The sequence below is a fragment of the Mauremys reevesii genome, linkage group 5 (assembly GCF_016161935.1).
Source record: "Mauremys reevesii isolate NIE-2019 linkage group 5, ASM1616193v1, whole genome shotgun sequence".
Lineage (NCBI taxonomy): Eukaryota > Metazoa > Chordata > Testudines > Geoemydidae > Mauremys > Mauremys reevesii.
The window spans coordinates 21780218-21796074 of NC_052627.1; the positions used below are offsets into that span (position 1 = coordinate 21780218).

General features: G+C 46.4%; 1 protein-coding gene across 9 annotated transcripts in view; it reads right to left on the bottom strand.

Moving 5' to 3' along the window:
- FAM13A (family with sequence similarity 13 member A) overlaps window positions 1-15857 on the bottom strand; it is a 208120-nt gene that overhangs the window by 84932 nt on the left and 107331 nt on the right. The gene's annotated exons all lie outside the window — the stretch shown is intronic.

The window sequence follows — 15857 nt, forward strand, 5'->3', positions numbered from 1 at the left end:
TAACACCACAAAGCCAGGCTCCAGACAGTGGAGGAGAATGGACAGGAACTGTACCATTTCAAATGGTACAGGGAGAGTGCACTGCAGCAACAGCACAGGTTAGTTTTACTGATGTTCCCAATATGCCCCTTCTGACTAGGTTTGCCAACTTTCCAATTTCTTAAAACCGGACACTACAGCCTCCCACCCCATTGCTTGATCCCCCTGCCCTCCCCCCGGTTGCAGTCTCCCTGCCCTCTCAGGACTTACCTGTGGCCTGCAGAGCCAGGCTTGGTAAGGCCTGGCCTGCTTGCCTGCCTGCCCAGGAGTTGCAGGTAGGAGGTGGCCCTGGCTGAGAAGGGGCTGCAGCAACAGCACAGGTTAGTTTTACTGATGTTCCCAATATGCCCCTTCTGACTAGGTTTGCCAACTTTCCAATTTCTTAAAACCAGACACTACACCCTCCCACCCCATTGCTTGATCCCCCTGCCCTCCCCCCGGTTGCAGTCTCCCTGCCCTCTCAGGACTTACCTGTGGCCTGCAGAGCCAGGCTTGGTAAGGCCTGGCCTGCTTGCCTGCCTGCCCAGGAGTTGCAGGTAGGAGGTGGCCCTGGCTGAGAAGGGGCTGGCGTGGGTTGACTATCTGGTGCCCGCCCTGTGTTGCTCCCAATCCATAGGCCAGGCTGGCAGGGAGAAGGCTGGTGGTGGCATTTGGAGGCAGCAATCCCCCTGTTTTGGTGCCCTTGCAAGTGGTAACTGGACTTTTAGTGTCCGGTCAGAACTTACAGGTCTCCCTTCGACCGGACTTTCTGGTCGAAAACTGGACACCTGGCAATCCTACTTCTGATGCCCTCAAAATCTGCTGCCTCCACATCCTCTGTAGCTGCTGCCAATGGCAGTCTAAAACCCTGACCCTCGATCTTTATGTTCCAAGATGAGGAAAGCTGGGAGGCACAGGGTGGGACCACCAATGGTGGGATGCGTGGGGTCATTAACCAGTTGTTCTGGGACACTGGGGTCTTGGAGAGCAAATTCTCCGATACCTGGAACATGATCCTGCATTTAAGGAACACTGAGGCAGGCACGCAGAGAGTTTCTGGCATCCCTGCATTACGCACTGGCCAAGAATTCCCAGGAAACGAGCAATGACTTTGCTGCCACATCTAAAATAAATAACAACCCACCATGTAGCAAAAGTTACTCCTTGGAAATGAACGATTTTGCTAGCTGGATAGGGAAGCTTTCTGCCACTGAAAATGGGAAGGATCTCAGATTAAAGGAAGGCATAAACAGTGCTCTGAATAATGCCCTTGGTCATTCCCATGTAGGAGCTAAAATTCTAATGATCTATGGGCGGGTTCTAACACAGTGGTTCCAATCCCATCTTGTAACCCTGATTTAATATCAACATTGACAGCATCAGCCTTAAGAGACATTAAGGCTCAGAGGAGCCAGACACAGACTCAGGGGAAGCAGTGGCCAGAGTCTGTTAACTACATGTTTAAAGCTTCCATGTGGATGTAGGTCATATGAATTAGTCATGAGCAGTCAGATCCTTTGAGAACCAAAAGACCCCCCATGGATTAGCAGAGGTTTGCCAGACATCAGACAAGGATGCCTAAAATCTGCACCTCCTGGTCCCTCACAGCAGGAGAAGGAAGAGTTTGCATTTAAAAAACAAAACCGAACAAAAACAATGGACAGTCCTGCAGACACACAACAGTAGGGGGCGTGTCATGGAAACACATAAAAGAGGCTAATAAACTGAGAAGTGGCTCTGCTTTAGTGTGTTAAGCTGTTTGTTTAGTGCTTGCTACCGTTGACAGGCTCACTGAAAGGTCATTAACAATGCTTCTGTAAATTGTTTCAGATGTAGCGCTCTGTTGCATAACAATCACACCCATGCACATTATAACGTGATGCTGTTTTTAAAAAAAGAACAAGCCGTGCTAATATACGCTTCTCTGCCATCTCAGATCTTTGGTGTTATTATCTGACCTCTCTCTAAGTAAGTGACTATTTGCAACACATAAACCTCCATGGTTTCCTGTTAAATTAAATGTGTTTTTATTTATCTAAAACCAAGTACAACACAAAAGAGGAAGATTTAAATAATCTTGTATATAAAATTACTCTTTAGCCAAAAAAAACCCCTTGTATAATATAGTTTCCTGACTTGATATTAAATGCACCTGATATTTATCAGGGAATGCCTTATTTTTCATATAAAACAGCAATTATTGCCATAGTATATTTCTATAAATCTGGGTACAGTTATGAACACCAGAGTTACAAACTGACCAGTCAACCACAGATGTCATTTGGAACTGGAGGTATGCAATCATGCAGCAACAGGGACAAACAAACAAAAGCAAATACAGTACAGTACTGTGTTAAATATAAACTACTAAATAAATAAAGGGAAAGCAGCATTTTTCTTCTGCATAGCGAAGTTTCAAAGCTGTATTAAGTCAATGTTCAGTTGTAAACTTTTGAAAGAACCACCATAGCATTGTGTTCAGAGTTATGAACAACCTCCATTCCTGAGTTGTTCAGAACTCTGATGTTCTACTGTATTACCATCAGGATGCTAAATCAGCTAAAAAAAAAATCAACTAAAATTTACCTAAAAGTCTATTGATTGCAGAGAATTTTCAGATGAAAGGGGAGGTGATAATTACCAAAAGATTTTAACTTGGAAATCTGCATCAGAAAAGAAGCACCATTCCTGGCATTATTCTAAAATAAGTTGTAGGGCTCTGGCGAGCATTACGGTAGTTGTTATTCCTTAATGCGCTCTATGAAACTCAGCATCACCCTCTTTGTGCCTTTTTCCCATGGTGTTTCCCTTCAAGGGGCCTTCACTTCCCGCACCCTCTCCCTCAGCTGCATCTTTAACATTTCTACAATGCCAAGTCTGCGGCATGGTATCATGGCTCATGTTTCCCCACACATTCACTGGCATGAAACTTTAATGCCCATTAAGTGCAGAGAGACTCAAAGATGGAAAAACGTAACTGCTGGCCTTTTGCTAGAAGTCCTGCTTTCCCAGGGCTTGAATTATTTCTGGAGTAAAGGCAGCTTTAAGAATCAAATGGTGTAGACATTGGAAAATGTGAAGAGGAGTAAAAAAAAGTACTGTATGGGACTGAGGTCAGCCATGTCTGTGGCTGGGACTATCTGCTACTCAAACTGGGGTAAGTCGCACCAGTGCAAACCTGCATTTACACTGGCGCAGCGCGTCACTGGGGATTTTATCACTACATCTCTGTCGCTACACCAGTGCAAAATTCCCTTATCTTTGATCTCTCAATCCGAGTAATTTCTCACTATAGAGACCATGAACACTTTATGTATTCCTCCTTTAACAGTAACTACCTGTAATAGTAATAGCAGACTAGACAATGCATGTTTAATTTGAAGTCATTTCGCTATCTTAAATGTAGCAGAGATTTTTTTCTGTCCCCCCCCAATCATACTTTTAACTTATGCTCCCGCATAATTGAGGCTATTTATCATATGTAAAACTTGGGCTTCACATAATTTTTGTTGCTGATTGTTGTCTGTACTTGTTAAATCTCTTTCCAAGACTAAATGAAAAAAATTCTCTTATGCACATTTTCTCTATCAAATTTATATTGCTTAGACTGGCAAAACTAATTTGTCCGCAGGGGGGAGTACATTTCAGCAGCTGCGTACTTATCCTGGGATAAATGGCATCATCACCTCAAGAGAATGTTAGCCCACGGTTTATCCCCACCATATATCAGGAAGGGCCCAGAGTGGAATCAACCATCATTCTTACATGGACAGAGCTTTGGTTTGGGAGAACCTGGGTTCTAGTTCCAGCTATGCCGCTAGCCTGGTGGATAAACTTGGGCAAGTCACAGCACTTCTCCAAAGCTCAGTCTCCCCATCTATAAAATGGGGATAATACTCTCCTCCTTTGTAAGCACTTTGAGAGCAACTGCTGAAAAGATGTAAGAGGGAGGGATTGTTATTATATAACCCCTACTCTCATACACAACGGTGTGTATACTTGCATAGAAAGATGACAGGCACTACAGAAATTAGCTAGTGTAGGCAGGGACGGGGCCTTCTTTTGTACCTATACCGCTCTTAGCATATTGTATGCGCTATCAGAAATAAACAACAAAAAATGAGTGAAAAAAGTAAAAGTGTCTGAGGCCAAAATATTCCAACTGGGTTACTTAAAAGCAGGCATCTAAATTCATATTAGCACCCAAATTTGAACAACTTGCACTCATAATCTTTTATCAAGATTTCTTTAAAAAAAACCAACCCAAAAGACACTGGCTGAGACCACACATAAATAATCTCAGCTTCCCAAAAATCAATGCTTAGAGATTGAACGTAAGGATTTGGACAGGAAGCATCATGGCAATCATTATTGTACTGTTGCTTTCTCCTCTTTCTTTACTTTAAACACTTTACTGCATAGCAAGTACTTTTCCCCACAGTATGAAAAAAGACAAGAGACCAGGAACTGTGAACCGCACAGAACGGGGAGGTTGAGGAAATAACTGATCTACTTAATGGATTTTATAAGGATTGTGGTGGTGTCTGCCACTTGAAAAGCATTATAGCAATTATCCAGTGCCTCCCCTCACTTACACACGTAAGATACCCATTGAAAAAATAAGATCCTGACTGTTCTGATGAAAGTTTTAGTTAAAGCTAAAGATCAGTTCAGTGCCTCTTAAACATTGCCTTAATACAGGGGTCGGCAACCTTTCAGATGTGGTGTGCCAAGTCTTAATTTAGTCACTCTAATTTAAGGTTTCGCGTGCCGGTCATACATTTTAACGTTTTTAGAAGGTCTCTTTCTATAAGTCTATAAACTATTGTTGTATGTAAAGTAAACAAGTTTTTTAAAATGTTTAAGAAGCTTCATTTAAAATTAAATTAAAATGCAGATCTTATCAGTTTAGTGCAGGGCTGCTGCAAGGATATTTTGTGCCCCAGGCAAAACTTCCACCTTGCGCCACCCCACCCCCCTTGCACATCGGTTCATTGAGGGGCAAATCCCAATGAGCCTTTATAGACCCCAGGGGCCAGCAGTGCCCAGGGGCTGCTCCCCAGACCAGGTTCCCCCTCCCCACCCCCTGAACTCCCCTGGGGGGTGCACAGCCCGCCATCCCGCCTCGTGAGCCCTCCCCACCCCACCCTGAGTCCACTCACTGGCTTTGCCGGGCTTGGGCCGTTGCAGCAGCTCAGCAGAGAGGAGCCACCTTCCAGAGGCACCGGAAAGCCAGAGCGTCCTGCCTGCAGCAGCATCGAGCCCCAGCCATGGAGGAGCCGGCGCGGTGCAGGGAGACAGCAAACCCTGCAAAGGCGGCAGCGCCGCTAGGGGGGAGCAGTCATGCCCTCCCTGCCCCTTCTGCCCAGGCTGCAGCCCAGAGCTCCCCAGGGGGCTCCTGCAGGCTGCAGTGGATGTATGCGGGCGCCAGCCCCCATGCGCCCCCCGGGTCCCCCCTTACCTAGGGTTACCATATTTCAATAATCAAAAAGAGGGAAGAGCCCTGCCCTAGCCCCGTCCCCATCCACTCCCTCCCATTTCCCAACCTGACTGCCCTGGTCAGAACCCCCAACCCCCCCTTGCTCCTTGTCCCCTGACTGCCTCCTCCTGGGACCCCTGCCCCTAACTGCCCCCCAGAACCCCACCCCTAGGGTGACCAGATGTCCCGATTTTATAGGAACAGTCACAATTTTTGGGTCTTTTTTCTTATATAGGCTCCTATTACCCCCCACTCCCGTCCTGATTTTTCACATTTGCTGTCTGGTCACCCTACCCACCCCCTACCTAAGCCTCCCTGCTCCTTGTTCTCTGACTGCCCCCTCCTGAAACCCACCCCGCACCTAACTGCCCCCCTAGGACCCTATTCCCTACCTGTTCCCTGACTGTCCCAACCCTTATCCACACCCCGCCCCAGGCAGACCCCGGGACTCCCACACCCCATCCAACCACTCCCCCCCCCTCCGACAGGACCCCTAGAACTCCCGACCCATCCAATCCTCCCCCCGCTCCCTGACTGCCCCCGGGACTCCCCTTACCATGCCCATGCTGGTCAGAGGCTGGCTCCACGTGGAGGCAAAAGTCCACGTGGAGTGCTGAGGCAGCGGCAGGCGGGGAGCTGCGGGAGAGGCGGTGGCGGCAGCGGCTCACACTTCTGGGAGCTGCAGAACCCGAGCGCGGTGAGGGGGGAGCCAGCACATCCCTCGGCCCGCGCCGCTTCCTGCAGCCCCCATTGGCCTGAAGCGGCAAACCACGGCCAGTGGGAGCAGCGATCGGCCAAACCTGCGGACATGGCAGGTAAACACACCGGCCTTGATCGCCAGGGGCTCTCCCTGAACAAGTAGTGGACTGGCTTTGAGAACCACTGATCTAGTCCATCCCCCTGTGCTGTGGCAGAATCAAATAAACCCAGACCATCTCTGACGGATGTTTGTCTAACCACAACCACATTTCAGAACAGCCAAACAAAGTCACACATCTAGGAACAAAGAATGCAGGCCATATTTACAGGACAGGGGACTCTATCGTGGGAAGCACGGACTCTGATAAAGATGTGGAGGTCATGGTGGCTAATCAGCTGAACATGAGCTCCCAGTGCAACACTGGCTAAATGGGCTAATGTGATCCTTTGAGGTATAAGTAGGAGTAGGAAGGTTATATTACCTCTGTATCTGGCACAATACAATTGCTACTGAAAATTCTGTCGAGTTCTGGTGTCCACAATTCAAGATAGATGGTGGTAAGTTGGAGAGGCTTCAGAGAAGAGCAACAAAAAAGGATTCAAGGATTGGCACACATGCCTTATGGTGAAAGATGCAAGGAGCTCCATCTATTTAGCTTAACAAAGAGATGATTAAGGAGTGACCTGATGAACAGAGTCTTTAAGTATCTACATGGGGAACAACAATTTGAAAAAAGAGGGCTCTTCAATCTAGCAGATAAAAGTATAACAAGATCTAATGGCTGGAAGCTGAAGCTAGACATATTCAGATTAGAAATATGATTTAAAAAATTATCAGTGAGGGTAATTAACCACTGAAACAACTTACCAAGGGTTGTGGTGGATTCTCTATTGCTGGAAAATTTTAAATCATAATTGGACGTTTTACTAAGAGATATGCTCTTGTTTAACCACAGATACTCGATTCAAAGCAGGAATTAATTAATGGAAGCCCTAAAGCATGTTTTACACAGGGAGGTCAAACTAGATCAGGTGTCGGCAACCTGTGGCACGCGAACTGATTTACTATGGCCTGCTGCTGCTGGCCTGGGGTTCCATCCGCCGGCCCCTGTAAATGTAAAATGTATTACTGGCATGCAAAACCTTAAATTACCGCAAGTGAAGACTTGGCACACCACTTCTCTTGCCAACCCCTGGACCAGATGATCACAATGGTCCTTCAAAATGGTCCTCCAGGACTGGAGCACCCACAAGGAAAAAAAAAGGTAGGCTGCCAGTGGGTGCTCAGCACCCATCAGCTTCCCCACATGCCCCCCAGTGCAGCCCACCCACTGGCAGGCCCCATGGATCAGCACCTCCCCCCTGCCTCACACCCCTGGCAATCAGCTATTTCGTGGCATGAAGGAGGCTCAGAGGGCGGGGTGAGGATACGGCGTGCTCGGGGAGGGGGCAGACCTGGGTGGGAAGAGGCAGGGCAGGAGTGGGGCCTTGGGGGAAGGAGTGGAGTGGAGGTGGGCCTGGGGCAGAGCCCGGGGTCAAGCACCCCTCGACACTTTGGAAAGTCGGCATCTGTGACCCTATGGTTCCAGAAATTGACAATAGTTCAAATCTGATGCTTACAGTATATCACTAAGACATGTCTGTCCCCTTTTATCAAAGTCCAGTAATAATTAAAACATGGTACTTGTGGAAACAAAACCCAGTCAAATTACTTAAGGTCCGTATTAAAAGGGATTATGAAAATAAGTGTATAATGAGTAAATTACTAAATGAAGTAAGACTTACTAGACATGTAAGGTATAAAGTAGGAAATTAAGAGAAAAGAGTTATCCTAAAGGGCCTATAATGCACATATCAAAGATTTCAGACACACAAAACATATACCGTGCCATAAAAAGATCTTGTTGGAAAGCTGAATAAAGCTTTTAATGAGAAGATAGCTGTTAGCTTAACTAAGGACGGGCTAGTGCTCCTCCATAATGTCTACAGCCGCATTGTGACCTTTGTGGCTTTTAACAATGCATAGGCGTTCTACCTGGCAGACTGCCCCTACACTGGAAACTCATTTGCAGCTGCCCACGGAGGAGAAGACTGAGCTTTAGATAAGCTACAGAGATGGGGTTTCTTTAACCATCTATATATTTCCCCAACGTCACTAACTGATTCCCTCTTGTCCAAAAGAAAAATAAGCCAACCTCAGCTAAATGTTGTCAGGTTTTATTTTCTGCATTGATGACTAAAGATTATAAAAGGATAATTCCTTGGATAAAAAGGAGGGGAATATGAAGTGCTTTTTTCCTGCAATTGTGCTGGTCCTTGTTGAAAATGCAGGAGCTGAAATTCCTTTTCAACAGAGAGCTAAAAAAATTTACATAATTGTTCCTTAACTCACTGGGACAGCAGGAAAGCATCCACCTCAGTCCTGGGGTTCTCAATTACTGATTGTAGTCTAGAACTATGTCCTCAGCTACATTTCCCATAGAACAGGACATCCAGAGCTCTTCCAGTCTCTCCCAGGGGTGTCAGATTAGATGCCATTGCTATTCTTGAAAAAGAAGCAATGTCCTTTAGAGGGGATGCCACACACAAGATCAGCTGCTTTAATTTGTTCCAATGAACTATCACCTCATGAGATAGCACAGAAGTTCCTTCTTGGCTTCCCTGCTGGAGAAAGAGGAGGAGGACTAGGAATAGGTTTCTAAAGGGCTTTCCAGGAACGTATCACGTAAGGAATGACTGTGCCAGTCGATGTGCCATGGGATCAGGATAAGACATATGGTACAAAAGTTCACTGGGTTCTTCCTCTGCACCACTCAGTTCAAGTTCCAGAATACAGGACACCAAGCAAATAAAAAGTCTGGTTTTGCACAAGTCTTTTCAACAGTGGGCTTTTTCCTTAGCACCGCAAGCTGATGAAGTCCCTGTATGTTCATGTCTAGTGAAATTTCTCACGTGTCGCTCTTCTAAAAATGATTATAATGTTATAAAACTATTCACAGCTCTCTCTCTCTCTCTCTCTCTCTCTCTCTCTCTCACACACACACACTCTTTAACAATTCTTCATTGTAAAAGCAGTGGGGGAAAAAGTACCCAATACCCAAGTAAAGGCAAGTATTAGTGACAAATTTTAAAACTTCCCATTTCAGGGATGATCCATGTACATTCTCTGCCCTCCCCCCCCCAACACTTCATCCATTTTACTGTTTCCCATTCCAAAAATAACTCCCACAATCATGACACACAGGCCACTCACAAAACACTCACTCCTTCCCTGGTGCTCCGGACCTCATATCTCTCCACCCACTATACTTCCTAAAACACATCATAGAAGTTCTTAAGGTGTCAGCCCATCAGGCAATTGAATCTTATGGTAGTAGTGGTGGTGAACGATGATGATCATCCTGTGGAAACTGGCTGGATGAAGGAGAATGTATTGGGTGTCTGGTGGTAGGCTGGATGGTAAGTAGCCTGTTGGGAATGTGCTCCTTTGGTTCCAGAAGTGAGCAGCTCTCCCCTGACTACTGGTAGTTTCCCCTAGCTGGTGACAGTATAGAAGGCGCTCTCTCTCCAGATGATTAATGAGAGGGTCAGGTCGATGTGGGTGTGAGCAGTTCCTAGCTCGTGCTGGAGGAAGCATGGGGCTCCAGACTTGCTCCCAGTAGCAGCTCTTCACACTACAGGCTGGGGCTGGGCAAGAAGGCACCACTGATGGAAGGGGTGGGGCTGCAGGACTCAGGTTTAGGGCAGCAAGAGCAGTTTAGCTCCGGCTCCTATTTTCTTCTGACTGCACTGAGCTGCTCCTGGGAGGGAGCATGTTTCTGAGAGCTGTTTGGTATGTGTGTGCCTGGGGAGGCTGAAACCTGGAGAATGTATGCAAATGATGCAATGGTTCAATTGACACACCTGAGGAATACACATGACCCCACTGGCCTGCTCTGGGTTTGCTTTTTCCCGTTTTCATTTTCTACTCCTGCCCCCTCACCGCAGTACCTGTTGCTCTGCTACAGTAACAGGAATACCACAGCGGTCAGTTAAAATACATAATGTTACTAGCCATTTAGGTGCCCTAGAAACAGCGAAAGATAAATACAAACTTACGGTAAACACCTGGAAATAGGACTTTAAAACCATTGTTCATTGACACCTGATGGTGGGGAGGGGGCGGGGGGACAGGGGTCCTTGTGTCAGAAACTTCAGCAGCCACCAAAAGAGGGCAAGCAAATAACACAGACATCCAGGGGGGTGGCGGGGGACCATATTCCTGAGATTTCTGGTTCGTTCAGGGGAGACTGTCTCTCTGGGTGCTGGTTCGGATGCACCTGCCTAGCTCAGTGAGAGATGGGATCCTCGAGGACTATTCCAGCGCCTGCTCTGCCACTGCTGCTGGCCCTGCTCCTCTCACCACAGCTCTAGCTGTGAAAGCCCCTCCCTGCTACACATGGGGAGCTAGGCTGGCTACCTGCAATACAATGCATTATCTCTGTGCTCTGAAAAGAAGTGAGGATGAGATGCTCCGCCCACATGCTTCTAGTCTCTCTGGCATCAACTAGGTTGCACCGTCATTAGATTAAAGCAACCTAGCTGAGACTACAGAAAGCAGAAGCATTTGAGAGTACAGCATCTTACCTCCACTTTCTGTTTAAGTCTCCTTCTTTTCCCAGGAGATTCAGACTCCTAATTATGAGCTTAAGAGAGAGCTCCCGAAATCAGGAGCCCGCCAGGGAAGATATGAGACTTCACAGGTACGTGTATAGAATCATAGAATCATAGAATTCAAGATCAGAAGGGACCATTATGATCATCTAGTCTGACCTCCTGCAAGATGCAGGCCATATAAGCCGATCCACCCACTCCTGAACTAATTCTCTCCCTTGACTCTGCTGTTGAATGCTCCAAATCATGATTTAAAGACTTCAAGAAGCAGATAATCCACCAGCAAGCGACCCCTGCCCCATGCTTCGGAGGAAGGCGAAAAACCTCCAGGGCCACTGCCAATCTACCCTGGAGGAAAATTCCTTCCCGACTCCAAATATGGCAATCAGCTGAACCCCGAGCATGTGGGCAAGACTCTCCAGCCAGACCCTCTGGAAAAGGCTAACAATATCCCAACATTAACCCTTTGTACTAATTACCAGTGTGGCACGTTATTGACCTATTGACTAAACCCGTTATCCTATCATACCATCCCCTCCATAAACTTATCCAGCTTAATCTTAAAGTCATGGAGGTCCTTCGCCCCCACTGTTTCCCTCGGTAGGCTGTTCCAGAATTGCACTCCTCTGATGGTTAGAAACCTTCGTCTAATTTCAAGCCTAAATTTCCTGACTGACAATTTATATCCGTTTGTCCTCGTGTCCACATTAGCACTGAGCTGAAATAATTCCTCTCCTGGTATTTATCCCTCTGATATATTTAAAGAGTGCAATCATATCTCCTCTTATCCTTCTTTTGGTTAAGGAAAACAAACCGAGCTCCTCAAGTCTCCTTTCATACGACAGGCTTTCCATTCCTCGGATCATTCTAGTGGCCCTTCTTTGTACCCGTTCCAGTTTGAATTCATCCTTCTTAAACATGGGAGACCAAAACTGCACACAATACTCCAAATGAGGTCTCACCAACGCCTTATATAACGGGACTAGCACCTCCTTATCTCTACTAGAAATACCTCGCCTAATGCATCCCAAGACCGCATTAGCTTTTTAACGGCCACATCACATTGCCTACTCATAGTCATCCTATGATCAACCAGGACTCCTAGGTCCTTCTCCTCCTCCGTTACTTCCAACTGGTTCGTCCCCAGCTTATAACTAAAATTCTTGTTAGTCATCCCTAAATGCACTGCTAAATGCATAACCTTACACTTCTCATTATTGAATTTCATCCTGTTACTAATACTCCAGTTTACAAGGTCATCCAAATCTCCCTGGAGGATATCCCGATCCTTTTCCGAATTGGCAATACCTCCCAACTTGGTGTCATCCGCAAACTTTATCAGCCCACTCCTACTTTTGGTTCCGAGGTCAGCGATAAATAGATTAAATAAAAATCGGACCCAAAACCGAACCTTGAGGAACTCCACTGGTAACCCCCCTCCAACCCGACAGATCACCCTTCAATACGACCCTCTGCAGTCTCCCCTTTAACCAGCTCCTTATCCACCTCTGGATTTTCATTTCGATCCCCATCTTTTCCAATTTAACCAGTAATTCCTCATGCGGTACCGTATCAAACGCCTTACTGAAATCAAGATATATTAGATCCACCGCATTTCCCTTGTCTAAAAAATCTGTTACTTTCTCAAAGAAGGAGATCAGGTTGGTTTGGCACGATCTACCTTTCGTAAAACCATGCTGGAATTTGTCCCAGTTGCCATCGGCCTCAAGGTCCGTAACCACTCTCTCCTTTAAAATTTTTTCCATGACTTTGCATACTACAGATGTTAAACTAACAGGCCTGTAGTTACCCGGGTCACTTTTTTTCCCCTTCTTGAATATAGGAACTATATTAGCTAATCTCCAGTCAAACGGTACAACCCCCAAGTTTAGAGATTTATTAAAAATCATCGCTAACAGGCTTGCAATTTCACTCGCCAATTCCCTTAATATTCTAGGATGAAGATTATCTGGGCCCCCTGTAGCAGCATTTACTGCGATCGTACATGCAAATACATGTGCAGATGGCTAGTTATGCATCTGGGTATCCGTTTCAGAGGGTAAGTTCTTGGTGCAGAAGTTATTGGGTGAAGTTCTTTGGCCTGTTATGTCAGAGTAGGTGGTCTTAATGGTCCCTTCAGGCCTTAAAATCTATGAGTCTATGAATCTAATCCTGAGTGGTGTCTTTCCATGCTACATGTAGCATGGAATACAAATATTCCATGTAATACAAATAAATAAAACAACACACAAGATCCCATAGCGGTATGACGCTTCTAGATCGAAAGCTAACTACTCCTCCAGCGCAGTGGCACAGAAGATTAAAAACAGACTTTTTTCATGCAGATTAAGAGCATATTTAACATTAAGCAGATTTAACATCAATTTTGGTTGAAAATAATGAAGAATTATGCTCTCTGGGGTGGGGAGGGTTTACCACTGGGCGAAATGCTTGTGCAGACAAGGCCTTGAACCATTTTTATAACCTTCTTGAGCACGAGGGACAGCTACAAAGTGGCTGGGGAATGCAGAGGTTGTGTGAGGATAGTGCCACAGACAGAGCAGCTTTCCCAAAGATAGTGAGGAAAGACAAGATAAGGGTGAGCCCATGATGACGGGAAAGCCATTCTCTGGTTGCTAGTTAGAGCTGGCAGAATGCTGGGGCAAGCAAATACTTTCAGCCACTGCAATGTGAGCTCCCCGTCAGAGCTAGCAGGATAATTCTGCCTCAGTCAGCCCCCGACATGCCATCTCTGAGTGCAATGCTACATTCACATTGATTGGCTAGTGTGAGCTGATTTTGCCTGCCTTTGCGATAACAAAACACTTTGAATATTAACTGCTGCAGGTGGGATTTTTGCCCGTGCTCCTCACCTAACTCTGCTCCTAGCAATGACAACTGTAAAACTCCCCCTAATTTCAGAGGGAGCAGAGTTCGAACAACCCTGAGCACTTTGGAAAAGTCCACTCTAATGGCCAGATTTTATTCTGCACCCGGCAACTCCCATTGTTAAAAATCAAGCCCTAACAGTTACAATTACAAACAGGTGATGTGACAAACACTGACAAATACACGCCGCATTTAAACGTCCAATCTTCATTTCCATCTAGAATTAAAAGAGACAATCCTACAAAAATGTCTTTTTTATTGATTTAAGGCTAATCCGTCGTTCTGTGTATTTACAGCACGCTGTTTACTCTGGAGTACACAGTATGGAAGGGCATGAGCTGAAACTGTTTACAAGAAGTTTTAGACAAATCACACAAAAATCCACTGTTCTCAATCATTTTCCAATGCAAGCAGCAGAGTCATGGAAGCGAACTCTGACTAAGATGGGTTGTGTGACAGGTGGTATAATACCCTCCAGAGTGAGCGCCTCTTCCTGAGCAAATGATATACTACAAAGGAATGCTCTTTTTGAAGCAATTACCAGGCAGTCAAGTGGTTCACGAGAGGGGTGTTGGGAGGAAATGACTGGGCTCAGGCTCTGCTGGAAGGCACTATGAGACGAGTGAGCTGTAGACAGTAACTTGATCTCTGCATTTGGACAGAACTGGCAGTCAGACCAATGCTGGGAGGAGGGGAGATGTAGGCTGTGAGAAACCCTTTGATGTCTACACAGCCAATGAAGAAAGTTTCAGCGCTGTAAGTGCCAGTGTAGACAAGGCCTTACACGTATTAAACCCCCACTGCAAGAATCCTGTTTGCCTTTAGCTCTCTGAACCCAAAATTGTGGGCTGTTTCTGCTGCACCCTAGCTTCAGTTTACTTAACCTATCACATTACGAACATGAACGGTGCTTTCCTGCACAGCTGAATACAATGGTGCCAGCTCAGCAGTGTATTAATCAGAGCCATTCACTGCTATGGCCAGTGTTTAAGGGTATGGCTACACTTACAAATCTGCAGCGCTGGTAATTGCAGCGCTGGTCGTCCAGCTGTGCAGGGCCAGTGCTGGTGTGTGGCCACACTCACAGCTACCAGCGCTGGTGTGTGGCCACATTTGCAGCATTTGCAGCGCTGTTGGGAGTGATGCATTATGGGCAGCTATCCCAGCATTCAAGTGGCAGCAACGTGCTTTTCAAAAGAGGGGGGTGGGGTGGGGCATAGTGCGACAGGGAGTGGGCGAGAGAGAGTGGATTTTTGGAGCCAACACTGTGTGTTACCTTCCTGCCTTGAAAAATCAGAACATGTTCCCAATCCCTTACCCTTAACTCTTAACTGCAAACAGCCTGCAGCCAACGGACTCCCTCTCTCCCCTCTGCCCCGTTTCTGTCAAGCAAACACTCACTCCCTGCCTGCCTCATTATCTCATTTGATTGTTCACAGATTGACCACAGCAAACAGGAGCTGTGTTTGTAGATAAGCAGCTCCGGGATCAACCGAGCTGCGGAGCTCGGAGTTCACAACAAAACAAAGAGAGGCTGCATAACAAAACAAAGAGAGTAATTTATAAAAGCATTCTGGGATATCTGCTAATACCCTGGAGGCCAATAACAGCGCTGGTGTGTGGCCACACTTGATGACCAGCGCTGCAGCACCAGCGCTGCAATCCTTATTCCCCATGCTGAGCCAGGTGTACGGCCAGTGCTGCAGCCAGGGAATTGCAGCGCTGGATGTGCCCTGCAGGTGTGGACACTTACTAATTGCAGCGCTGGAAAGCCTCCACCAGCGCTGCAACTCGCAAGTGTAGCCATACCCTAAGATTCACATTAGATCCTTAGCTCTCAGGCTGATACAGGCTGCGAGCATTGCAAAAAGAGCACACTTTGCCTCTGAAATCTGAGACAGAGGATGCTCTTGTCATTCTGAAGTGACCATTCTGAACAATTTATGAGTGAACAAGATCTCACTGAGGGTAAGAGCTTAGATGGATTCAGAAAAGGCCCGGCCAGTTGCATAGATAACAAAAACATCCAGCGTTACAATAGAAAGGATTAAAACAACAAAATCAAATCCCAAGTGGTTTGGATGGGATATAAACCCTCGTGCTTCAAGGCATAAGATGA